The following is a 13822-nucleotide window of genomic DNA, read 5'->3' as shown; positions in this document are numbered from 1 at the left end:
GCGTCCGCTCCAAAAACGGATGCTAATTTTCGAAAAACGGACGCTAATTAGCGTCCGTCCCAATGACGGGCGCTAATTTTACAAACTCTGATTGAGCCGGACGGTAAATTCAAACGCTAAAAGCGCGGATTCTTGTTGTGTTTCTCTTTCTCTTTCTCACTCTGATTACACAACCTTCTGTTCTCTAAATCTCACTCACCCAACACTCGAAAGTAATACAAGAATTATTGCTTTGAAGAATATAAAAATCGAAAGTTGTTCATTTATTCTAGTTTTGGTGAGCTATATATAGAAGACTTCAACAGCTCCTATTTTTGCTCCACTACATACACATGGGTGTTAGAAGTGGCCCATGATCAATCCGTTGATGTAGCCGTTATCTCCATGAAGCTCTCCCACTAAATCCACGTACAATCAGCCATCACTCCATAAGTTTAGCGTCTGAATTTTGAAATCAGCGGCGGTTGATGTATTTTGAAATGTGATATAGTGTATTTTATAATGATATAGTGTGTTTTGACAAGATAGTGCGTATTTTGCTGTGTTTTTTGGCATGATAGTGATGCATAATATAATGTATTTTGATATGATATAGTGTATTTTGATATGATGATATAGTGTGGTTTATTTGTATATTACACAAAATACATAATTGATCGTTATAATGTCGACATGATAGTGTATTTTGACATGATATAATATGTTTTCACATGATATAGTATGTGTTTGTTCTGAACAACTGTTTTTGTTAAAATTTTAGAGCGAAATAATCTTATTGAAGAGAGAGAAAATCACGGATTTTAGAAAGTGAGAGTGACTAGTTTGTAGTGGGACACGTGTCTGGACCCAATCCATAATATTTTTAATGTGAACCAAGTCTACGCAAGACGGAATATTTAATTTTAATAAGGTAAGGAAAAAGTTTGACAAGTTGGGGGGAATAAAGGAGATCAAAATTTCACTTGTTCTACAATATTTGTCAAACTTTTTCCTTACCTTATTAAAATCACGGATTAAAATTAAATTAAATATTCCGTCTTGCGTAGAACAACGATACAGCCTTAGGCTGAAAGTAATGATAAATAGAGACACTTTTCAGTTTTCATCAACTCGATCTTAACTAAAACGATGGCTCAATTTATTTGGACTTGGCTATCTGTCACAATTTCTCTCCTATTTCCTTTAATGATGACCATGCTTCCTACATCAACATCAGTTCCTCATCTTTGGAGAAGTAATTGCGCAGACACCACCATGTTTGCCAACAATAGCCAGTATGAAACCAATCTCAATGCCGTCTACCGTTCTCTCACCTCCAACGCCACCAACCCCACCGGCTATTCTCAAGCAATATCGACAAACGGTTCAAACGAAACCGTCTACGGCCACTTCCTCTGCCGTGGAGATCAGTCCGCCTCCTCGTGTCGCGACTGTGTGGATACTGCTACCACCTCTGATATTCCTTTGAATAGTTGTCCTAACAGTTGGTAAGATACTCGAACGTGTCGTTTTTTGGAAGGTTGCCACCGGAAAGTCAGATGCTTGATCCATGGGATAGATTTGGAAGCGGAAATAACATAACAGGGAACATTACACGATTTATGGATGCTATTGGGGATATGATGAGTGATGTAATAATCCGAGCATCTAACGGTGGCCCCGAGAAAAAGTACGCGACCAGAATTTTCGAGTATTCTAGCTTGCAGACGATGTATGGGATGGGGGCAGTGTACTCCGGACTTGAGTGCTTCGGATTGTTATCGATGCTTAAGGACTGCAATTGGATTCCTTGAGGTTGCTACTGGTGCGAGGGTTATGATGACAAGTTGTAATTTGAGATATGAGATCTACCCTTTTTTTGAAGGTGCCGTCAATTTTCCACCGCCATCTTTGCCGCCATCGATGAGTTCTCCCGGTGGTAAGTGGACTACTAATCTTCATGTTTTGGTGTAATGTCTTGATTCACATATATTATTTTTCAAGAGATTGAATACTAATATCAATTGTTCATTATGTTACTAATCCTGGATTGAAATTGAATACTAATATCAATTGTTCACTTTTCTACTAATAAATATGAATCTTTTTTGAACCACGTATCATATTTTTCATACTAATAAAAACATGCGCAATAAAATCGGATAAGATAAAAAAAAAAATACCAAGAGAGATTACTTAAGAAATATGAATTTAGTTCAATTACATCGATTATCCATTATGTGGGGTTTTTGTAATCCTCATTTTGCTTATATCAAGGACGGATTTTAAAAATGAACAGTATAAAACTTTATAAAAGAAGTTGTTATATACTATGACATGCATATTTGTGTGGTCTCTTAAAATTTGGTTAGTTATGTAATTAGCTCTTTATACGGTTTAATAATTAACATTTTGGCCTCGGCAGGAAAGAACAGAACACTAGTTGTTGCAATTGTTGTGCCACTAGCTGTCTTGGCGCTTCTGATTGCTTCATGCATGTATTACTTTCGTGAGGAAGGGAAAGAAGTACCTTTCTCTAGATATTGAAAAGGGCAAGCATCATCCTAATATTGGACTATATTTGGTATAAAGAAAACATTTTGGATTGTTAATGATGTTTTATGAAATTTCTTTTCCATAAAAGAGACAATGTTATTCTTCTTCGCTGTTTGGTATCTTACAAGATAAGTCGAGCCAGTCTAAAAATGTTAATAGAATGAATGACTGATGTGAAAAGATAAAAAGGGTGTTGAGGAATAACGACGACATCATGGTATTATTTCAGTCAAGCAAAATGATAAATGAAAAGAATACTTCTCGAACAAAAATGTTTTTTCTCAACCAAATACTCTATTAGTCAAAAATTTCATCTAAGTTTCACAAACTATTATCATATGGTGGTCTAATCTCTTCATGTATGGGGATCTGTTGCTTAAAGATTTCACAACAGCAGAGTCCTTGATGTTCGAATTGGAGACACTACAAACTGCCACTAATGACTTTTCGGATGATCAAAAGCTTGGTGGAGGAGGATATGGCAATGTCTATAAGGTAATTGGATAACGAATGAAGAGCTCTGGTTAATTATAACTTGATTTTTTTGTGTAAATGCCTGGAAAAGATTTAGCAAATTTTATAAAAAAAAATTCCGATTTAATTTGTTTGCTAATAATTGATTTTGTCTTAGGGAACCCTCTCAAATGGACAAGAAATAGCAGTAAAAAGGCTAACAAAGGTCTCCGACAAAGGAATAGAATCATATAAGAATGAGGCCGTTTTGATAGCCAAGCTTCAACATAAAAATCTCGTCAAGTTGATGGGCTTTTGCGTATCAGGAAAAGAGAAGCTGCTTGTTTACGAACTTGTTCCTAATGGAAGCCTTGATTATATTTTATTTGGTATGCTCATCTTATATTTCTGGTAGTCTATTCGATGCTTTTCAATAACCTTATATTGACTAGTCTGATCTAGATTTTAATGTATCCATGAGCTCAATTTTTTTTTCATCCATATGAGCCACGAATGCAGTACAATACAAAGAAGGGAAGGGGGATTTGAACATGTGACATATTGTTCACAGCACCTCAATCGTAACCATGAGCTCAATAGTTGTTTGTCCTATTCTTTAACGTTAAATGTTTAAATGTGCCTAATAGATCCAAGAAAACAAGGAGAACTTGATTGGCCTATGCGATACAATATTATATTAGGCATTGCTAGAGGGCTTCTTTATCTTCATGAAGATTCTCGGCCTAGAATCATTCATCGTGATCTTAAAGCAGCCAATATTTTGCTCGAAGTGGATATGAATCCAAAAATTGCAGATTTTGGTTTGGCGAGGATATTTAATGTTGAACAAACACGAGATTCCACAAGCATGATTGCGGGAACATAGTAAGTTCCTTACGTTGTTTCCGATCAACCATAGTAGTCAAAATATGTTATGGTAATATGCTACTCCAAATATGTTGTAGAGAAGGAAAATGATCACTTGCCTTGTATTCACACTCCTTTACGTAGATATACAACCTAATGTAAAATATATTGGGCTTAATAATAACTTAAATACAACAGCCCAAGTATAAAAGTCTAAGGCCTAATATTACATTATAAAGCTGGTCTAATACCCTCCCTCAAGTTGGAGCATGCAAATCACAAATGCCCAACTTGCGAAGCAGATAATTAAATTGTCGTACGCCAAGAGCTTTAGTGAAGATGTCTGCTAATTGCGAATTTGTAGGAACATAATTGGGGCTAATGATTTTATCCTGTATAGCATCCCGTAAGAAGTGACAATCTACTTCAATATGCTTTGTACGCTCATGAAAAACCGGATTTTGAGCTAGATACAAAGCTGATTGGCTATCACAATATAAATTCATTGCTCTGGGGTGTTGAACACCGAGACTAAACAACAAACCCTTAAGCCACTTAAGCTCACATGTAAGTGCCGCCATAGAACGGTACTCCGCTTCGGCGGAAGAACGTGATACAGTCACTTGTTTCTTGGTCTTCCATGAAATAGGGGAATGACCAAGAAACACCAACCAACCAGATAAAGAACGTCGAGTAAGAGGGCAACTAGCCCAATCCGAGTCACACCAACCAGAAAGATGCAAGTCACAATCTGAACGAAGAAGAATACCTTGACCCGGACATCCCTTCAAGTAACGAACCACACGCAAAGCAGCATCCCAATGATCATATCGTGGCTCATGAAGAAATTGTGACAGTATATGCACAGAATATGCTAGATCAGGTCGAGTAAAAGCAAGATAAATAAGACGGCCGACTAACCGTCGATATTGCTCCACATTCTCCAACAGAGGACTAGTCGAGCGCGCTAATTGATGATTTTGCTCCATCGGAAAATGAGCCGGTTTTGACCCAAGTAATCCAGCCTCTGAAATAATGTCAAGAGTGTATTTGCGCTGACAAAGATAGATCCCCTCTTGATTACGTGCGACTTCAATGCCCAAAAAATATTTCAACACACCAAGGTCCTTCATGTGAAAACAAGTACTCAAATATTTTTTAAAAGCAACAAGAGCAGCGGAATCATTCCCAGAAAGAATCAAATCATCCACATACACAAGAACGTTGATTTGCACGACACCTTGATGCAGGGTAAATAAAGAATAATCCGAGTAAGATTGTTTGAAACCATACTGACGTAAGGAGTTTGCCAGTTTTGCAAACCAACACCGTGGCGCCTGTTTCAAACCATAAAGTGATTTGCGCAATCTACACACCTGGTCAGGTTTAGCACCTTGAAATCCGGGAAGTAATTTCATGTACACTTCCTCTGATAGGTCCCCATGCAGAAAAGCATTGTGTACATCCATTTGATGTAACTCCCAATGCTTTGCAGCAGCAACAGCTAGGAAAGCACGAACAGTGACCATTTTTGCCACAGGGGCAAAAGTATCTGTATAATCAATGCCAGCGACCTGATGATTCCCGAAAACAACCAAGCGAGCTTTGAGACGCTCAACGCTCCCATCTGAGTTATATTTCACTTTGTAGATCCACCTACTGCCCAACGCACGTTTTCCAGGTGGAAGAGTCTCCATGCTCCAAGTATCATTATCCTCCAATGCCTGGATTTCCTTTTGCATCGCTGCACGCCAACCAGGATCCTTCATTGCTTCTTTAAAGGATTGTGGTTCTTTACCTGCGGTGACAGCTGCAAGAAAATTTCTGTGTCCCATAGAAAAGCGGTCACAATTCACAAAATGTGCTATAGAATAAGGCGTACCTGAGGACTGATGTGAAGTAGATGAACTTTGAGAGGGAGAAGGACTCAACTTTCGCACAGTATTTGTAACAAAACCTTGTAACTTTGATGAAGCAATTTTTTTTCGTTTGCCTCGCCCAAGTTCATCATCAATATTGGTTTTGGGAGTGGCCACCGCCTCCTCCCTCACTGTACCTTCAACATTGTTGTTCACTAATGACTCTCCAACACCATCACCACTATCTATATCCTCCTCACAGCCACGTAGCAAGCTGCCTGCAGCATGACCATAAGAATTTTCAACAACTCTAACACCACTTTCCTCTCCTCCTAAGTTGCTAGGTGGCTCTCCATGACCCACATTAAAATCTTCATGCACGACATCATCATGATGTTGCTGGGCACTAATTTCTACTACATTTCTACCCCCATTATTGTCAACATGATCAGCACCCATATATTCACATACAAAATCATCATCAGGTGCATTAAAAGAAGGTGTAACCATTTGGGTGGCATCATGAGGCACCTTATCCACATTGGCATACGGGAATTCACTTTCATAAAATTTCACGTCTCGAGATACAAAATAATTACCAGTGTCAAGATCATAAAGCTTCCACCCTTTCTTCCCACTAGGATAACCCACAAAAATACACCGTCTACTTCTACTTAAAAATTTATCACCTTTTGATTTTTGATTATGGGCATAGCATAAGCAACCAAAAACCCGCATTTCAGCAAAAGTAGGAGGTTTACCAAACAAAATTTCATAAGGGGTCTTATTAGCAAGCAAGGGAGTGGGAGTACGGTTAAGCAAATATCCAGCCGCCAAAGCACATTCACCCCAAAATTGAATAGGTAAATTACCCTGAAATCTCAAGGCCCTTGCCACATTTAAAATGTGGCGATGTTTTCGTTCAACCTTCCCATTTTGTTGGGGCGTACCTACACATGAGGTCTGAAACAAAATACCCTTTTCGAGCAAATAATCCTTCATACAATTAAACTCAGTTCCATTATCACTACGAACAACCTTCACATGAGCATTAAATTGTCTTTCAAGCATAGCAAAGAAAGATTTAAACATCTTTTCAACCTCAGTTTTATCAAGTAAAAGGAGCACCCATACGGCTCTAGAAAAATCATCAACAAGAGTTAAAAAATATTTAGCTCCACAGGAAGAGGGTGTATTATACGGCCCCCAAAGATCACAATGTATCAATTCAAAACAATAACTGGTCTTGCTTTCACTTATTGGGAATTTATCTCTACTTTGTTTAGCTTGATGACACACACTACAAGCTTTATTCAAAATAGTACTAGTACTACTAATAAAAGGGAGAGACCGCACTACTTTATCTGAAGGATGTCCAAGTCTTTTGTGCCATAACTCCGGAGTATTTGCCCCATCTACACTCAAAGCTTGAATCTTCGGTATATCACGAAAGTAGTAGAGTCCATCCCTCCGTTCACCTACTCCAATCAGGGTCCTCAAGTTGCGGTCCTGTATAATGCACAAATGTTTGGTGAATTGAACAATACAATTTAAATCATCCGCAAGATGGGTAACAGAAATTAAATTACAATTTAAATCAGGCACATATAACACATTCTTTAGCACCAAACCCGGCGCTAAGTACACACTGCCACACTTTGAAGATGATGTCTTCTTCCCATCCGGAAGACCAACTGGACACTCCACCATATCAATTAAGTGAGTGAAAAATTTCAAGTTACCAGTTACATGGTTCGAAGCCCCGGTGTCTATAATCCATGAATTTTTAAAAGACTCACCAATGAGACGATCACCATTTTTGACAGTAGCATTACCAAGCAAGTCAAGAAGTTGCTGCCATTGGCTTGACGTCATGCCTGGAAGTGTTGTCTCATTGTTGCTACTTGAAGATGGTGCTCCACTCTCAACAACGGTGGCATGGACTTCCGCACCTTTACCTCTTCCTGCAGTACCAAGAGAAGGTTGTGATGTTGTTGTTCCAGCACTACCACTCCCACGACCACGTCCTACGATATCTTTGCCTCCACCACGAGACTTATGTTCCCATCCCTCGGGGAACCCATGCTTTGAAAAACAACGAGCCTCTTCATGACCACGACGATTACAATAATTACATACCAAACTCCATTTGTCACGATCATCGGTACGCCTCACACCGCGACCCGAAGATTGCGACCCTCACGCCAAGGTCATCACCTCATCACGTTCAGCCTTAGCACGAGACGTCAAACATAAACGCTCTTCCTGTAGCATAGCTTGGTATGCTCTATCAAGAGTAGGAAGTGGGTCTTGTGAGAGTAAATTGTATCTCACAATACCATACAATTCATCATTGATGCCATACAAAAAATCATGTAAACGGTCCTCATCTATTTTTGCTTGAAATGCTGCAGCAAGATTGCAACTACAATTACCACATTTACACATAGGCAATGGATTGTATGTAGCAAGATCATCCCAAAGAGGCTGCAATAAACCAAAATAATTAGCTATGGACATCGTCTTTGACTGCTTACATTCTGCCAAAGCCGCTTTGATTTGTTGTTTTCGTGGACCATTACCGACATCAAAGTGGCGTTTCAACATATCCCACAAGGGCTTCACTTGGTCGAAATAAGGAATGGTCTTCTTGACCGAGACATCGACCGTATTCAAAAGCCATTGAACGAGCATGGCTTGGAGACAACCCCAAACAAGCAACTGTTTTGCCTCCGTCGGCTTCTCAAGAGAACCATCAAGAAAACCATACTTACATCTCGCCATAAGAGAAAGACGAACTGAGCGCGACCACTCATCATAGTTTTTTTTTTTTGCTAATTAAGTGAGTATATTGATTAAGAACATACCAATTACAACCAACCAAACCTAAAGGAGGCAAACCAACTAGGTTGGACTCCCAAACCTTTAGGATGGAAAAACAGGAAGATTACATTGTAAGAGAGAGCTCCCTTAACCACATTCTATCTCTCATAGTTGTTTTCTTTGGCAACACACTATAGATTCTATCTATACATGTATGTTTAATTATACACATGTTTCTCCACAATATCTAGTTTACTGTTCCACAGCACATCATTCCTAGCCCACCATACTTGATACACTGAAGCACAAATGATGGCAATCTTAACTTGTCTTCTGAATCGTGATTCACCATTTGAGTTTATCCTGTCAATCATGCTCTGTACTGATATGTCAGGGAGCTGCATTTGCAACCATTGAAAGACTTTCCTTAAAACTTCTTTGCTGAAATAACACTGGAAAAACAAATGGCAGTGTGTCTCTTCAGATGAACCACACAGTAGGCAATTAGCCTCATCTATCACACCCACCTTGGATAATCTATCTGCTGTGTTCAATCTGTTTAGCATTACTAACCAGCATAGAAATCTATGCTTTGGTATATTCAGTCTACCCCAGATAGCACCATACCAGCTCACATTTTGCTGCAAATTCATCTGCCTTTTGTAAACTTCTTTTATTGAATAGACCCCCATATTCAATATCTGCTGCAAAGAAAAATTCACCTTGAGTTGATCTTTCACCTGACAAATCATTTTCCAATACCAACTGCATTGCTGAGGATGTTTGTACTCCCACCAGTTATCTTCTTTTACATACAGCTCATGCACCCACCTGACCCAGAGGTTATCCTTCTTTAAGGCAATAGCCCACACATACCTCCCTAGAGCTGCTTGATTCCAAATCAAAATATTTTTGATTCCAAGGCCACCCTCTTTTTTACTGCAACATACTGAGTCCCATTTAACATTCCCTGATCTTTGGCTATAATGTTCACCAGTCCAAAGATATGCTCTACATATCTTATTTATGTCTTGTAAGACTTTCCTTGGGATAATCATTATTTGAGCCCAATAGACATGCAGACTCATGAGTACTGAGTTCACCAAGCATAGTCTGCCTTGGTATGAAAGATGCCTACTGCTCCAACACCTTATTCGAGCTGTCATTTTTTCCACAAGCCCTTCACATTCTTTTATACTAATTCTCTTATAGCATATAGGGACCCCCAAATACCTGAAAGGAAATCTCCCCAAGCTGAAGCCTGACATATTGAGTATTCTTTGGACCTCCTGCTGCTTTATCCCCACTGTAAACAACTCAGATTTTTGTTTATTTGCTTCTAACCCTGAGGACTCAGAGAAGTGAGTGAAACCTTGAAGCATTCTCAGAACAGACTTGAATTCACCTTTGCAACACATTATGATGTCATCTGCAAAGCATAGATGGTTGAGTTTGATACCAGTGCATCTCGGGTGAAATTGAAAATCATCCTTTTCACCTACAAGTTTCATTGTTCTACTAAAGTACTCCATGCATATCACAAATATCAATGGTGAGAGGGGGTCACCTTGTCTTAGCCCCCTCTTGCCCTTGAAAAATCCAACTAATTCCCCATTTATCAGTAATGAGAAGCTAGGAGATTTAATGCATTCCATAACCATCTCTACAAAGCTAGAAGGGAATCTCATAGCTTGTAATAATTCTTCAATAAAGCACCAATCTATTGAATCATATGCTTTTTTAAGGTCCATTTTGATGATACAACCTGGTGCAGCATCCTTCTTCCCATAGTTTTTAACAATATCTTGACAAATTAAGATATTGTGTGCTATAAATCTCCCTCTGATAAAAGCACCTTGATTTGCAGCTATAATTTCAGGAAGAATCTTGCTCAATCTAGAGCACAAAAGCTTGGTGATGCACTTGTATATAACATTACAGCACGCAATTGGCCTGAATTCAGTGACATTACCAGGACATTTGACCTTTGGAATCAAAGCCAAAATAGTGTGGTTTATCTCCTTTAATAATTTCTTTGATTGAAAGAAATCCAAGACAGCTGTTGTACATTCAGCACCAACAATACTCCAAGCATCCTTATAGAATGCAGCCCCAAATCCATCAGGTCCTGGAGATTTGTCACCAGGAATAGAGAAGATTGCTTGCTTTACTTCTTCAGGAGAAAAAGGTACCAGAAGAGCTTGACATTGTTCTGCATTCAGAATAGGACCAGCTTCAATCACCTCCTGTTGCACATGACTCCTGCATTGTCTTGGAGTACCAAGTAACTGAGTGTAATAGTGCAGGAATGCTTTGTTCACTTCATCACTACCTTCAACCCATCTCCCTTCAATATCAGCAACACCATAAATAGTGTTCTGAAGTCTTCTTTTTCTTCAACACCACTCATCATAGTTATTTCCACGAAAAACAACGGGTGTAATAATATTACCTGGGTTATCACTAGAACTGAGATAATATGGGTTTGTGGGATCAACTTTGAGACCACTGACTGGAGCATCATCTCCAACAGCCATGGAAGAGGTCAAGAAAGAGTCGTGCCCTAGCCGTCAAGGCCTGATACCATGTAGAGAAGGAAAATAATCACTTGCCTTGTATTCACACTCCTTTACGTAGATATACAACCTAATGTAAAATATATTGGGCTTAATAATAACTTAAATACAACAGCCCAAGTATAAAAGTCTAAGGCCTAATATTACATTATAAAGCTGGTCTAATATATGTGTCTCTGCTATTTAGAAAAGAAAATTTTAAATGTGAAAAGAGAATAACACTTGGTTTGGATAGAATCATAGAAATGTAGGAGGGAGAGCGAGGGAGGGATGGAGGAGGAATGGAAAGAAAAGAAAGGGAGGGGGATGATTGAGCTCCATTTTCCATCTAACTTTCTCCAATTTAAATGGATGACGTTCATTAAAGAGAGGGATAAATGGATTTTCCCTCTTCTCGGTGCACACTAATGCTCCGTTTGGTTGGATGTAAAACATTATCAATATAAAATGATTTTTCATGTAAAACATTTTACAATGGAAAATTAAAATGCAAAGCTAATTTTCCTTTGTTTGGTTCAATGTAAAAAAAGTTATGGAAAAGAGAAAAATGGAAGGGGAAGGGAGAGGATGGATAAGAGGATAGTAAAAGGTTGCTAAGGAAGAGGGAAGAAAATGTGTTTTCCCTTCATTTTGAAAGGAAAATGATTTTCACCTAAAGCTCCGTTGATGGAAATCTTGTTTTAGACCCCTTATTAAACCAAACAACGAAAAATGAAAGGAAAAGGAAAACTCATTTTCATGGAAAATATTTTACACCCTACTAAACGGAGCCTAAGTTTTAACATGCACGAAGATGTAGGTTGTGTAATATATAATCATGACATGTGCTTTAACATATAGAAAATGTAGAATCTGCATAATATGGTGAGTATCTGAATGATAAAGTTAGTTTCATATGATATAGTGAGTATATGAATGATACAGTGTGTGAATTTTTTGTGTAGTTTATGCATGATATATTATGTTTCTGAATGATACGGTGATGCTTTTTATGATATAGTGGGTTTGTGAATGATATAGTAGATTGTTTTATAAATGACTAGTTTCTACATGATATATTATGTTTCTAAATGGTATAATAAATTTGTGCATAATATAGTGAATTGTTTAGAAATGATACATGCTTTTGGACTGGTGCACACTAAAATTTACATGAACCGGGTCCACGTATGTCAAATTACCTTTTGCTTCCCCCAATCCCTTATCCAAACAAGAGAACTTGTTCCCCTGCCTTTGCCTTACTTTACTTTCTCTCCATTTCCTCTCATCTAAACAAAATAATGTTATCTTTCCATTGAATTTCAAATGTAACTTATGAGACGGAGATGCTTTGATGATCATGTCATTTTGTTTATATAATTTCTTTTCATTTTGAATTTGTAGTGGTTATATGGCACCGGAGTATGCAATGCATGGACAATTTTTAATAAAGTCAGATGTATACAGCTTTGGTGTGTTATTATTGGAGATTTTAAGTGGCAAGAGGATCAACAACAGATTCCACCATTCTGGAGAGGGAGATCTATTGATATATGTGAGTATAAGCCACCTTACAGATTTCTTGTGGATATATATTCAATTTCAAGCTTAAGAAACTATGCTTACTTGTCGATGTCTTATTGAATTTCAAGCATAAGAAATAATGCTTGCTTGCGGATGTCTTATCAATTTTCAATAAGAAAATCATACACTCATGTATGGAATCGATAATTTTCTTAGGCATGGAGAACTGGAATGATAAAATACCATCGGACTTTATGGATCCAGCATTGAGAGATTCATACTCAACTGATGAAGCCTTAGAATGCATGCAATTAGGCTTATCATGTGTGCAAGAAAACGTACAAGAGAGGCCAACCATGTCAACAATTGTGTTCATGCTTAATACTAAGTCTACTACAAATACACTACCCATACCTCAATGCCCTCGATCCTTCTACGACAGCGATACAAATTCAAATCAACATTCTGCAACGGCAAACAGCTCGAGTAACTCAAGGCCATACTCCCGAAATCAATCAACAAGTAGTAAGATGAACCCGAGATAGATGATATTGCCCGATTCTGGAGTCAATTACGCAGCTAGGTGTATCTGTTATACATCATTAATTAGTTATTATATTTCTAATATGAATTTGTATCATCGTTTCCCAACAAATATCACTCTAAACTTTCTTCACGTCACAGTATTTTTTTTTCCAATGCTATTTAGGACAGTTGTTTATTAGTGGTTAGCATCCAGGATCCTACAAAAAGATAAAAAAAAAAAGTCTTATATTTGGAAAAATTCCATTTAGAGCAAATGTAACATTCTGTAATTTCCCTTGACTTGGGTATGTACGCAATGTAGACCCCTCAAGTAATCTACTCCACAAATTTAGGCTACAAAAAGTCGTCTATAATATAGAAACAACAACAACAACAACAACAACAACAACAATAATAATAATAATAATAATAATAATAATAATAATATAATAATAATAATAATAATAATAATAATAATAATAATAATAATAATAATAATAATAATAATAATAACAATAATAATAATAATAATAATAATACTTAATAGTAATGATATATATTTAAATAATAATAATAATCATAATAATAATGATAATAATAATAAGAGTAATTAGTAAAATAAATTATACCAACATAATAATAATATGTAACAAAATGGTTATAAAAGAATGGAGCTGAACT

The 13822-nt window shown here is 37.5% G+C and overlaps 1 pseudogene; it reads left to right on the top strand.

Annotated features, from left to right (window-relative positions):
- The first annotated feature begins 1066 nt into the window (after positions 1-1066).
- Positions 1067-13188, top strand: LOC125492450 (cysteine-rich receptor-like protein kinase 15; annotated as a pseudogene).
- Positions 13189-13822: the final 634 nt, after the last annotated feature.

This window comes from Beta vulgaris, chromosome 8 (genome assembly GCF_026745355.1).
Source record: "Beta vulgaris subsp. vulgaris cultivar EL10 chromosome 8, EL10.2, whole genome shotgun sequence".
Lineage (NCBI taxonomy): Eukaryota > Viridiplantae > Streptophyta > Magnoliopsida > Caryophyllales > Amaranthaceae > Beta > Beta vulgaris.
Note: the sequence above shows the minus strand (reverse complement) of the source record. Positions and strands in the feature narration are given on the sequence as shown.